The sequence below is a fragment of the Oryx dammah genome, unplaced genomic scaffold, assembly GCF_014754425.2.
Source record: "Oryx dammah isolate SB20612 unplaced genomic scaffold, SCBI_Odam_1.1 HiC_scaffold_11203, whole genome shotgun sequence".
NCBI lineage: Eukaryota > Metazoa > Chordata > Mammalia > Artiodactyla > Bovidae > Oryx > Oryx dammah.
The window spans coordinates 2780636-2795446 of NW_024080596.1; the positions used below are offsets into that span (position 1 = coordinate 2780636).

Here is a 14811-nt window from a genome sequence, read left to right on the forward strand (position 1 = left end):
TTGTTACTTGAAATAGATTTAAGGAATTAATTCATGATAAGGTAGTAACAATGAAAAGATTTAACAATGCCTATTCCAAGAGGGAGTTATATTGCTTTCAGACTTTGTTCTTGGTTAGTATATCATAACAAATTACTAAGGAATCATTTATCTCTGTCACTAGGTACCCTGTATGCTGTAACTGGGGTTAATATGGAGGGAAAGACCCATGAGAGGAGCCTTGGAATAGGTGCGGCCAGTTGTCGCTCTCTCTCTTCAAAGCTCTGTTTATGAGAGATCTCTACTTTCATCTATATCCAAGGACAACCCTTGGTTTTCATATAAGGTTGGCAGCATAAAGCCTTCTGCAGCAAACTGTGTATTCCTTTCCTCCACTTTGTTCCAGTTAACAGAAACTGCTGAGCCTCCTTCTCTTCCACAAATACCACAATAGCAGGCATGTCACTCAATCAGAAAACTAAACTGCACAGTATATTTTGTTATGAATCATACAAGACACCTGTTGAAAGAAGTACTCATAAGATTTAAGGATGTTCAAGAACAAGTGAGAGAATGTATGTATTAGTGCTTTAATAACTAAAAGCACTATGGGGTCTGGAATTAGACATGGGTGGGTAAAAGCCATCCTATAAGATGTCGGCTGTCCTGGAAGACTATTCTTGCCTGGCTTGTCACTATTAGAGAGCTCTGCACTTTAGTAAAGATACAGCCATGATAAAAATCCTCCATGAGAATGTGAATATCTTTTAAATGCATAGCATTTTATCCCATCATTACCATTTTAAACTTTTTATTCTGAAATAATATCAAACCTACAAGAAGTTGAAAAAAATAGTACAGTAAGTTTCCATGTAACTTTCACACAGTTCCCCACAAAGAGAACACCTTACATGACTACAGAGAATCATCAAAACTAGGAACTGACACTGGTATAAAACAAATTAAACTATATACCTTGCTGGGTTCATCAGATTTAACTGCCCTTTTTTTTTTTGTGGTCTATGAAATGTTCCCTCATGGATAGATTCATTATTATTTTTTTAATCACTAGTTGAATTGGTCCATTTTCCCAGAGTTGGCCCAGTTTCATTAACCTCATTTCTATCCCCTCTTCACACGGGCTTCATGCATTCTTTGTCATTTTCAATTAATGACTTAAAAAATAATTTTATATTGGAAAATTTGGAAAATATCCAAGAATATAAGAAATAATATAATAAACATAGACACCAAATCCAAATTGCTGTTTGTTAATATATTTGTTTAGAATTCAAGTCCTCTCCATCCCCATTCTAGGTCCTGGTCTCCTGTCCCTCATCCATTTTGTGATGACCACCATCACGGGTTGACTGTGTTCCCTCCCTTTTAACCTTTTTTTGACTTTTACATGCTCGTTTGGTATACACATGATTTTTCAGTTCAGTTCAGTTCAGTCACTCAGTCGTGTCCGACTATTTGTGACCCCATGAACCACAGCACACCAGGCCTCCCTGTCCATTATCAACTCCCAGAGTCCACCCAAACCCATGTCCATTGAGTTGGTGATGCCATCCAACCATTTTATCCTCTGTCATCCCCTTCTCCTCCTGCCCTCAATCTTTCCCAGCATCAGGGTCTTTTCAACTGAGTCAGCTCTTCACATCAGGTGGCCAAAGTATTGGAGTTTCAGCTTCAACATCAGTCCTTTCAATGAATACCCATGACTGATCTCCTTTAGGATGGGCTGGTTGGATCTCCTTGCAGTCCAAGGGACTCTCAGAAGTCTTCTCCAACATCACAGTTCAAAAGCATCAATTTTTTGGTGCTCAGCTTTCTTCATGGTCCAACTCTCACATCCATACATGACCACAGGAAAAACCATAGCCTTGACGAGACGGACCTTTGTTGACAAAGTAATGTCTCTGCTTTTTAATATGTTATCTAGGTTGGTCATAACTTTCCTTCCAAGAAGTAAGTGTCTTTTAATTTCATGGCTGCAATCACCAACTGCACTGATTTTGGAGCCCAGAAAAATAAATCCAGCCACTGTTTCCACTGTTTCCCCATCTATGTCCCATGAAGTGATGGGACCAGATGCCATGATCTTCGTTTTCTGAATGTTGACCTATAAGCCAACTTTTTCACTCTCCTCTTTCACTTTCATCAAGAGACTCTTTAGTTCTTCACTTTCTGCCATAAGGATGGTGCCATCTGCATATCTGAGGTTATTGATATTTCTCCCAGCAATCTTGATTCCAGCTTGTGTTTCTTCCAGTCCAGCCTTTCTCATGATGTACTCTGCATAGAAGTTAAATAAGCAAGGTGACAATATACAGCCTTGATGTACTCCTTTTCCTATTTGGAACAAGTCTGTTGTTCCATGTCCAGTACTAACTGTTGCTTCCTGACCTGCATACAAGTTTCTCAACAGGCAGGTCAGGTGGTCTGGTATTCCCAACTCTTTCAGAATTTTCCACAGTTTATTGTGATCCACACAGTCAAAGGCTTTGGCATAGTCAATTAAGCAGAAATAGATGTTTTTTTGGAACTCTCTTGCTCTTTCAATGATCCAGCAGATGTTGGCAATTTGATCTCTGGTTCCTCTGCCTTTTCTAAAACCAGTTTGAACATCGGGATGTTCATGGTTCACATATTGCTAAAGCCTGGATTGGAGAATTTTGAGCCTTACTTTATTAGCATGTGAGATGAGTGCACTTGTGCGATAGTTTGAGCATTATTTGGCATTGCCTTTCTTTGGGCTTGGAATGAAAACTGACCTTTTACAGTCCTGTGGCCACTGCTGAGTTTTCCAAATATGTTGGCATATTGAGTGCAACACTTTCACAGCATCATCTTTCAGGATTTGAAATAGCTCAACTGTAATTCCATCACCTCCTCTAGCTTTGTTCATAGTGATGCTCTCTAAGGCCCACTTGACTTCACATTCCAGGATGTCTGGCTCTAGGTGAATGATCACACCATCGTGATTATCTGATTTTTAAGTTTTCACTGAAGTAATTTTCAACCATTTTCCTCCACCAATACACACATAGCAGATCATATTTAAGTAGAAGAGCAAGAGACATCCTCCACTATGACTCCCATACTTTTAGAATAACTCTATCCCTTTTTCTCCCATTCATGAAAATGTTGGAATATATGTCAGACTACTCCATAATGGAAATCACCTTGAATATGTTCCAGTTTACAGGAATAGTAAAGCCTTCAGAAATTCTGGGACTTTATTTGTAATAATTTCTTAAACTATACCCTGTAACTGATCTCCCTGCAACATATCGGCTTTAAATATCTGTTTTAGTAAACATAAGCTTTCCAGGCAATCAGGTCTTATCTGAAAATAGCAGAGCTTGACGAGGGCACTGAAAATCTGAACAACTCGGCAAATATTTTTTAGTTTATGTAGATTTCTCTCTTCCCTTTGATCAGATCGATGATCATGATCATCCTTCAAGACTGAGCTCCAGTTCATCTCAGTGCTCTGGGCACTTCTCACATTGAACTGTTATCAATTTTTGATTTAGATCTCAGTTCTGCCTCCAGAAAAAGTTCCTTGAGAGCAATGGTCCACCTGATAATGGCAATATCCCCAGCACCTAGCATAGCCCCAAGGTTATAGCCGCCCTCAGGAGATATACACTGAATGCATGGATCTGCAAGAGAGAAGCCAAGTGACTGGGCTAATGGGTGCGAATGGACTCTCCACCACTTACAACCATGCAACTTTGAACAAGTTATTGATCCTGTGAGTTTCACCTGCAAAACAGAGATTCCCACAGTTGCCCCATCAGAAGCGGTGGTAAAGATAAGCTGATATTACCTGTATGTCAGTTAGCATGAAGAAAAAAGTGAAAGTGTCAGCTGCTCAGCTGTGTCTGATTCTTTACGACCACATGAACTGCAGTCTACCACGCTCCTCTGTCCATGGAATTAATTCTCCAGGCAAGAACACGGGAGTGAGTATCCATTCCCTTCTCCAAGAGTCTTCCTGACCCAGGGATCAAAGTTGGGTCTCCTGCATCGAAGGCAGATTCTTTACCATCTGAGCCACAAGCCTGGTATGTAGCAAAAATCCAGTGATGAATGATTTCTAGAGCAGTGATGAATGGTCTCCAGAGTATTTGGTGAATGCTGGCTCGACTAGGTAAATGAATCAGTAGTAGGGAACTTAGACACATTGTAAAGGCTCTTGCAACTAGACATATATAGAGGTAACAACATCAGGCCCAGGGATAAAGGGTGGGGATGTCAGTAATGTCTGTGGCAACCACTAAAGTGCCCTACTAAGCTCTCCATTTAACAGAACCTGCCATAAGATGAAGAACTGTTTGACAGCTTCTAGCGGTTAACTGCTTTAAAGCCACAATGGTATGTACACAGATGCCACAGAACATGGTATAGTTACCAGATTCAGATCGTTCCTGCCTGGGACTCCTCTAATGGACTTTGTTCAGGGACCACATCAGCCTGACTGAAATTTTCTCAGAATTGCACTGAAATTCAAGGCTTTTACTACATAATTGTCCTTTCTTCTTTCTGTCCATCTGCAGATGTCAGCTTAACATCATAGTCTGAGGCTCACCCTCTTATCATTTACAAGTATGTCTCCCAAAACCTCTTGCACATTTGATTCTATCTCAGGATCACATATTGACATGACTGACATCAGCTAAAAGAAGCTTCACACTTTTTTGGAGGGTTTAGGTCACATAATGTTGTTCAACCCTGCTTTGAATTTTCCTAAATATCCCCCATTCAAAGAGTACATTAAGAAAGAGATTAGAACATTTATTTCCATTTATAGATAATTACTAGGAGAAAAGAAATTTCTTGGGGGTGAGTAGCACATGAGTGGGCTTTGAGATATTCTCATTTACCACTTGAAAATAGCTGGGTGATGACTCTTAAGCCTGGTCCTCATGTCTAAGACTGATCTACTTATGGTCAATAGTTTCAGGTAATCACTTTTGAAACCATATAGACAGAGCAGATAAAATACCAAAAAACCTCAGGACTGCCTGAGCTTAGAGAAAAAGAAAATATAGACAGGAAACCATTGTGCTTCACAGATTGCTCTTGGTACTTGGACTTCTGATCTTTGTGGGTCTATTAGCATCATTTTCTATAACATTTCTGATGTGAAGAATTGGCTACAAGCTATACAAACTGTGCATAGAACTTTAAATTCAGTCCATTATTCCTCCATCTCTTAACTTGTATTGTTTGAAAACACCTGTGTGTGGCAAAGGAGCAGACATCTCAATTTTATTCACTGGGAAGCTGTGACTCCAGAGGGGAGGGACTAGACTGAGTTTAGAGACCAGCTGTGTCAATCCTCTTTCAGACCTCAGCTGAGCTGACTTCCAGAACTAAGTGCCTTTCATTATACCAAGCCAAGAACTAATACCAGCTACTCAATTGAGTAGACACCCATTTGAGGCAACTGCAATTAAATTTGGAGAAGGAAATGGCAACCCACCCCAGTATTCTTGCCTAGAGAATCCCAGGGACAGAGGAGCCTGGTGGGCTGCCGTCTGTGGGGTTGCACAGAGTCGGACACGACTGACACGACTTAGCAGCAGCAGCAATTAAATTCCTTTTTGTTACTGAAGTGCGGCTTCTGTTTTCACAGCCTAACTGGCTCTGGCTTTGCACCATCAAACACATTTCAAACCCAGCCATAATGTCTGATAACCTGAGGTTTAATTTTTTTTTTTTCTGTAGCTTCCTAAATTTTTTTTTCCTTCCTTCCAAAACCTATCTTCTTGATCACTGTCTCTGAGTAGAATCTGGCTACTTTCATCAGTATATCAAAACCACTGAGCAGAGAACTGACAGTTGCCTGATTCCAAAGGGGTGCAAAACATATGACTGAATATAATTGACATTTTAGGAAATCAATGAATTTAGAGTTTGTTTGTTTTTTTAAACCAATGAGTACTCTCATACTAAGCCAAGAATAGCTGCTCCCCTACTCTCAATTAAAAATGTCTCTCTCTTAGGCTAACGATCCCTGCAAGTCCCACAGTAATTGACAGCCCGAGTTCTAGAGTGCAGCATTTTGGTAAATGATCAAAACAACATGTTTAACATGGATGTTTGGACTCTCTCTTCCTCAAATCCAATCTCCTTTTAAAATCACCCCAGTAAGAGAACTATCTTAACTACTAATTTGCAGTCATGGACCTCTACCATACATATTGTCTATTTTTGTTCTTTGGGGCCAAGAAGAAGAGAATGGATGACACAGTCCAATATTTAAATGCCCTGTGTTGAACCTCTTCCAGATAAATATTCACGTATACTGATTGCTGCTGCTGTTGTTTAGCTGCAAAGTCACGTCTGATTATTTTCAATCCCATGGACTGAACTTTGACAGGCTCCACTGTCCATGGGATTTCTCAGGCAAGAATACTGGAGTGGGTTGCCCTTTCTCTAGGGTATCTTCCCAGCTCAGGGATAAAATTCTTTACCACTTAGCTACCAGGGAAGCTTTATTCATGTATATAGACTTGGCTATAACCTAGCTTTTGGGTGTATACCTGACCATCCAATTTGTATCTAATATGCTGGCTGGAGGGTAGGGCTAATCATTTTGAAACGATTAATAATAAAGTCAAGCCACAGTTTTAGCCGCTTTCATGTTTGGCTTCCATATCTATTCCTGAGAGTATCTTTCACTGCTCTAAAAAGCATAGTTTGAGTTCTCCTCTCTATGGGCAGTGAGCTAAGGTGTTTGGCTAATTACAAGCATATATGCAGCTACTCAGAGAAGGCAATGGCACCCCACTCCAGTACTCTTGCCTGGAAAATCCCATGGACGAAGGAGCCTGGTAGGCTGCAGTTCATGGGGTCGCTAGGAGTCGGACACAACTGAGCGACTTCACTTTCACTTTTCACTTTCATGTACTGGAGAAGGAAATGGCAACCCACTCCAGTGTTTTTGCCTGGAGAATCCCAGGGATGGGGGAGCCTGGTGGGCTGCTGTCTCTGGGGTCGCACTGAGTTGGACACGACTGAAGCGACTTAGCAGCAGCAGCAGCATGCAGCTACTATTTAATAATCTGTTATTTGCAGCTTCCTGTAGAGACCAAAAAAGAGATTTGTGATCTAAAGTGCAAAAGTAATGGCAGAAGGACTAAAAAGTTGAATTTTGGAACAGGTATCCCTGTTCAGGGTTCCCTAAATTGCAATGAAAACAACTGTTTATCCAGCTACCTTGCAAGGTCGGCCTGTAAAAGTATGGGAAATAGTCTTCATCAGCTTTCTACAAGAATGTTTCCTGGCTTTTGCTAGAGAGGGCACGGAAAACAACATGATGACTCATAGCAACAGCGCACCCTTGTGACTGGGAGTTGTATTTAAAGAAGAAGAGCTGAAGAAAACACAGATCAGGGATCCCATTCCTACACATCCTCCTCCTTCTTCAGACAGCCTGTCCGCTTTTTCCAGGTCTCTCTCACCACACTTAGATGTGACTGCTGGAGTATAAGACAAAGAAAAGACCTTGGGGAGCATGACTGACCCAATGTATTCAAGCACTGAGGCAAATGGTAGGCATGAAGGACAGACCTTGACGTGGGGAATGGCAGGACCAGGTGGTGGGAGGGAGGAAGCCTGAGGAAGGGAAGAAAGAAAAAGGGGGGCGAGCAGAGAACCTAAGAAGTAAAGGAGAGAGAGGACAATGGTGGGGTAGAAGGTAAAAAGATTAGAACCAAGAGAAGTGAAAAGATGGGCAAGAGGAAGAAGGGGAGGGGATCTCACTGCGGACATTCTCCTTTAACTTTTGCTTTATGCACACATATGGGGGCATCTGGACAGAGGAGCCTGGCAGGCTACAGCCCATGGGGTCACAAAGAGTAGGACAGGACTGAGCGACTAAGCATAGCACAGAACATGGGAGGATCATCCGGGTAAAGAGAGGGTCAGGCAATAATAATGCTTTCAAAAAGACTTTGTAAAACCTCTATCCATATAACCACCTACTCAATCAAACACTCATGAAATGCTGAACTCATCTAACTATTGATCAGATACCATAATTTACACTTAAGATTTTGTAAATTTTATAATACCTTGCCTCATGTGAATTAGATTACATGTTTCCAGAAAGAAAGGGAGGAAAGAAGAAGAGGAGAGAGAGGGGGAGAGAGAGGAGAGAGGCAGGGGGAACAGAAAGGAAGAAAGAAAGAAAAAGAGAGAGCAAAGGAAGGAGGGCAGTAGAGGAGGGAGACAGGAAGATGGGAAGGGAAGGAAAAAGAAAGAAAACACAGCAAAAAGAAAAAACACAGACGGTAATGTCCACAAAGAGGTAGTAGCAGAATTAGCACAACTCAATACACAGCGAAAGTCTAAATGGGAATATGAGAAAATCTCTGTATGAGGCAAGAAAAGAGGATGCCAAATATGTCCAGATGTCTTGTGGACAAGTTATGGAACTAAGCACTCTCCAATCATTATTGCTTTGGTATTCCCATTCTGCAGGTGTGTGATGACCTTCACCTTTCTGGTATTTTTATCACATGGGGTATTACGGGTCTATGTGTGAATTTCACTTTGTCATTCACAAAGGTTGCCTGTGTGGCAGGTTGCAGAGCTCAGAGATGGTGATACACAACAATTTGTATGAAGAATATCAGATAGATATTTTCAACTTCAGCACTGAGCAATAGAGCAGAAATGTCAAATGGATTTCATTTCACATGCCAACTTTTAAATTGATTAAAGCCAACTTCCATAGTGCTTTAATTAGAAACATCCCTGCACTATCCCCGACTAGTAGGGGAAACTGAAATGTCTAGATAGTGACACTTGTTCTGTGCATATGATGACAGAGGCTGCATCTGTGCCTTGGAGCTGCCTCTTCTGCAGCAGAACTGAATGGTCAGCCCCATGAGTTACTAAATTCCCTGGAGGCTGTGAAATGATCTGGTAAAAGCAATCTACCCTTATCTAAGAGCGGTCCACGGGCTCATTTTAACGTTTGCATCAGGGATAGTACTAGTCACCTGTCACCTTTATAGGTCCCCAGGCCACAGACATCATCAGTGTTGCTCAGATTCCAGGTGGAGCTGGCAGTGGATTGAAAGCTGGAGCCTGGCATTTAGCTCAGTTTTGTTACCACGAACAGCACAGGGCAGCTCACTTCCCTGTGGACACTTGAGCTGCCTCTACTGTAGAATGTTATCTGAGACAAATGACGATAGATCTAAAATTCTAAAATACTGATGCCCCAGATTTGCTTGATCAGTCATTTCAGACAAGACCTAGATGCGGGTCCTCATCCAAACTGGTTCACTGGTGTTCTTTCCAAAAACATTTTGTTAACTGTATGAATTGGTACTAGTATTCTCTTCAGAGTCTGCAAATCAGCACTGATTGTCCCTTGAGCAGGTCATGCTAATTTTCACCCCAGCTTCGTTGACCACTGCTCCTCTCAACCTTTCCATTTGTATTTCAAGTTTAATCATTCTCTCGCTCAACTCTCCCCACAAAACTACCATTGACCTGGGCATGCTTCTAATCCTCTCTTGCTCATGTTCAAAGTTTGATGGAGTATATGAGGGCTCTTGACAACTGTGTACTTATTCAGAAGGAATAAATATCAGAACTCAATCCTGGAGACAAACAATACACAGGAGGTCTATACATTTAAGCATCTAACTTGAATATTTAGTTTTATCAGGTCTCCTGAATTCAATAGAGTCTGGTTCTCAAGAACTTTGGGTGAGAAGAAAATACTAATGTCTTTAGAAAACCTCATTCTTTCTACTATGTAAAGGAAAATATTTAGTACATGATGCAATGAAAATAAAGGGAAGATGCTATATGTTATAAAGAATATAAAGTCATACTTGGGTCACCTTTGGGTACAGACCTCAATCTTTCTTTCTTGACTTTCACTTCTGTCTTTTTCTTCACATATGAGTTTGTGAAGTTTGCTTAAGGCCTCAGCAATCCAATGTCTGAATGGTAAAATGAGGACAAGAACATCCTTAGATTGTCATGAGGATTCAGTGAGACAAAGTATACGAACACCTAGTACAGTCCTTAGGCATTTAGGGCTGGATGATCTGGATGGTTTTAATCAGAAATGGAAGGCAGAGCCTAGGAAATGTGGAGACAGAATCTGGACATAGATCTGGGGCATAAGGCTCAAAAGGAACAGGATATTTCACCCAGACTTCTCTCAGTGACATGTTTCCTGCCAAAGGCAAGGCCTCTCCTACAGTGTGACTGGTTCTAAACAAAAACCTAAACTATCTCGAAGGAAGCAAGAGGGGGAGAACTGGGGAGCTTATAAAAAAGCACTGAGTCTGTTTCTCTGCCCTCTAATTTATCTTCCAGCCTATCCTGAAACCACCAAACTCAGCATGTAAAGAAGGATCAGAGCTGGTTTGGGCTGGGTCCTTTGTCAGGGCCCACCTGTCAGTAACAGTGGCCAACTTGGGTCCCACTTTGGCCTGCTCCAAGCATGGAATTCAGCTGACAGGCCTATTAAGAATCTGTACCCATCTGTTTGCCCTCCCAATGATTTCTTTATTTAACTGGCATAATGGACAAGCCAGGCACAACCACAAACCCCCTATTAGTGTGGGACCTGTGTAAATGTCTAAAGAGAGGAGTTCAGTAACATCCTTGTGAAATCCTATTTTTCCTTCCCTGGGTGGTTATTTCACAAGTACTTGCTTTACTGTCAGGCTTCAAAGCTCTTTGCAAGATCTAGTATGAGTATTTTTGTCATAAAAATAGGAAGGAAGGCAGGGCAAGGCCAATGGGTACAGAAAGAATATCAGATTTGAGGAACCAACATATTCTTCAGACATTCAGAGGTACCAGTTTAGTTCAACTCTTCTCAGCCCAATTTCCAGAAAATTCCTATTGAATATCCTGTCTCCTTGATGTCTCTTTCTTTCAAATCTTTCTTTGAGCTGGAGTATTCTTCCCTATACCTCCAACAATTCAAATGATATCCCTCCTCTTTCAAGGCAAGTTCCTGATGGACCACCTTGCCTTTTCACAACTTCTGTAGTCCAACTCATCACCTCTGAACCACATGTCTTTCTCCATTCTTTTTAGCACTTGCCTGTTCATTGCACTGTTTTCTGGCAGGAAGGTTACAGGGATAATTCATTTCCTCCATATTCCACAGAAAACAGCAAGAAAATAAAGCCATTCCTGGGAGCTGGATGACCTGAAGCCCAATAGTACATTCCTACAGCAGTTAAAGGAAATTATAGCCATTAATTAAGCAGAAAGCAGGAAGCCTCTCCCTGTTGCCCCCCACCCCGACAATTGAAGGCTCACTGGAAACTTGATGAAAGTGAGTTGACATTGTCCCCAGAAGGGCAGTGGTGGTGGGACACATAGCATACCATACCCAGAGATGGCAGAATTGAGACTGTTCCATTTGAAGGTGATTAGCTTTGGTTTGGTCTTCCCAGGTGGTGCTGGTGGTAAAGAATCTGCCTGACAATGAAGGGGATACAAGAGATGCGGGTTCGATACCTAGGTTGGGAAGATCCTGTGGAGAAGTTTATGACAACGCATTCCAGTAATCTTGCCTGGGAAATCCCATGGACAGAGGAGCCTGTCGGGCTACAGTCTATGGGGTCACGAAGACTCAGACAGGACTGAACACACACACACATTCACAGCTTTGGTTTGGTTTCCATAAGCACATTACAGAGCTTTGCCTTCCTGGGTGGTGAAAATCATCAATGGCTGATAAACTGACTCTAGAGCCTGTTCAGGAAGCTGACAGTAATGTTCTCTGTGCATCTTCCAACCACTCCTAGTCTGTGAGTCTTCACCCTTTAATGACATCATAAGCATTGCAAGCCACCCACCAGGCATGGATTAGATAGTCTCTACACTACACTACACACACACACACACACACACACACACACACACACACACACACACTTTGCACAGATATCTGTATCTAAAAAGGGCTTCCCTGATGGCTCAGAGGTTAAAGTATTTGCCTGCAATGCAGGAGGCCTGGGTTCAATCCCTGGGTCGGGAAGATCCCCTGGAGAAGGAAATTGCAACCCATTCCAGTATTCTTGCCTGGAGAATCCCATAGATGAAGGAGTCTGGTGGGCTACAGTCCATGGGGTCCCAAAGAGTCGGACATAACTGAGCAACTTCACTTTCTTTCTTTTCTTTCTTTTTGTATCTATGCCTATACTATTCCTATAACTAACTAATCACCTTCACATGATTATCTATTTATAATTCACTCATTCATAGAGCAGACAATTATTTACTGCTGCTGTATCCACAACCTTCCACCAAACAAGGAGAGCAAAACTTTGGGGCACTTCCCACAAGGGAAAGAATCTGTGAAAAGCAATATGTAAAACAAGTCAACTCTGGAGACAAACTGAAAAGGGCTGCTTAACCCTTCAATTTTCAGGGGAAAAAAAAATAGGCCCATTTGGACTATATTAGTTAAATAAGTGTTTCCTAAATATGCCATCAAGTAGAAATTACTTAGAAACTTTGAAGGAGAGAGACAAAGAGACAGGAGAGAGAAATGGATTGATTGATTCTCAGCATCAACATAGACTCACTGAATTCCTTATAAAAAGCTGTAGTTTATGAATTTATCAACTGCCCTGGATATTACTAGAGGATTAAGCCATTCACCTACAACGACAAGTTACAGCTCATCCTAGAGTACTGAGTGCTCCTGCTCTAGCACTGGCCCTGTCACGTGGTCCTGCCTTGCCACCCCTTGGTACTTCTTTAGCATGAAGCTTGGACTTCGTTACTGCTGTCACTATCTATCAGTGTCTGATCTTCTTCAAGGATTAAAAGACACTCCAAGGAAGGGGAAAATGTATTATTTCCCAGTGGACTTAACAACAGGTTAACCAGATATTAGATATTCTGCAAATTTCTACAGGTTGGTTTATCATGGTTAGATTTTAATCTTATAATCATCCCACTCACCTTCTCTATAAATTCTCTCTGATAAATGCAACCTGGAGATCAAGAAAGAACATGTCATAAAAAGATGGAGGCTCCAATTCTTAGTTTTGCCATTGCCCATGTAAACTCCACTGGACATCAGTTGAAAATGAGGAAACCGTTATAGGTCCCTTTCAATACTTCCTATGTTTCTAAAAGTCTTATTATGGAAAGTTGCCTTCCAATATAACCAGGCTTTTTGTTTTGTTTTTTTTTTTTTTTTTTTATGTGGTTCTCCTGTGCCGTGCTATGCTCAGTGGCTTCAGTCATGTTCTCGACTCTTTGCAACCCTTAGCCCACCAGACTTCTCTGTCTGTGAAATTTTTCCAGAAAGACTATTGGAGTGGGTTTCCATGCCCTACTCCAGGGGATCTTCCTGACCCAGGGATCAAACCTGCATCTCCTGCTCCTCCTGCATTGTAAGTGGGTTCTTTACCTCTGAGTCACTAGGGAAGCCCACGTGGTTCTGTCACATGTTAATAAATCATTCCTTAGACTTACACAGTACTATATTGTTCTCAGAAATGCCACCTGTATTATCTCACTACTCAAAAACCATATGAAGAGGGTAAAATTAACAATGCTGATTATTCCCATTATTAACAAACTGAGGCAGAGATGGTATGTGACTTGTTCAAGGTCACACAACTTGGTACAACTGAAATTCTAGTTTAAGTCTTTTGACCTGTGGTGTAAAGTTTGCCTTTTGAGAGTCTGCTGTTTTCATTTAAGAGAAAAATACTGCTTTAGAGTAGTTCTTAAAGCAGATTGAACATTTAAACTAAATCAGAGCTCTGAATGATTTCCCTCAGCATTTTGTAAACCCCAGGCATACCTTTTGGATCTCCACATGCCCCAGAGAGTAGATGCTTTCATTATCCATGTTGGACCACGTGGAAAAAATCTGGAGCTGGCATTTGATTTATACTGCATACTCAATTTATTTATTAGCTTTATCCAAGATGCCCATCATGGAGGCACATGGGACATACCTGTTCCAAGGCAATTAAACCAAATGTCAGTGGTTCCTCTTCTGAACCAACCACTCCATCAGTCAACTACAAATAACCTGACTAAACAGATAAGTCTAGGTATATACCCTTAAGAGCACCTCAGAAAAATGAAAACTGAAGCCTGAAATACAGGGTCATTGGTGGGAAGTTATGTTTTTCTATTTGTCATCGTAATTCAAGACCAATATAACCCCTAAATCTCTGCCTTAACTTCTTAGCAGCCAAAGGCAAGAAAATAAATGCAAATACCTTTAAATAAGGGCTTCCCAGGTGGTGCTAGTAGTAAAGAACTGGCCTGCCAATGCCGGAGACATAAAAGATGTGGGTTTGATTCCTGGGTCAGGAAGATCCCCTGGAGAAGGGCATGGCGATCCACTCCAGTATTCTTACCTGGAAAATCCCATGGACAGAGGAGCTTGACGGACTACAGTCTGTAGTGTCATAAAGAATCGGGCATGACTGAAGTGACTTAACACATACACACCTTTAAATAACCCATTCACACCAACAGCAAATATTTATTGAGTGACTGCCATATCCATAGCCTTGTTCCAGATATGGGTGGTAATTAGAAAGAGCTGGTGAAAAACATATCTGCCTAATCCCCATGTAACTCTAAATCTTGGAACAAAACTACAGTCCTCCACGAATCTCAATTTCATCTATTCTAACAGGAACAGGCGCCAGTGAGAGCTAAGGTTCCTTCTGCTTCTGTTGCTCTACATCCTTGTTAGACCAAAGGGTATCCCAAAGGAGTTTTGCATGGTATGTCAGGAAAACCTGATTATCACTCTCCGGAAGTGATATTTTATTCCTCACA

The 14811-nt window shown here is 41.4% G+C and overlaps 1 protein-coding gene across 2 annotated transcripts in view; it reads right to left on the reverse strand.

Moving 5' to 3' along the window:
* The window catches only part of LOC120860803 (catenin alpha-2-like), a 1410064-nt gene that overhangs the window by 590434 nt on the left and 804819 nt on the right, over window positions 1-14811 (reverse strand). The gene's annotated exons all lie outside the window — the stretch shown is intronic.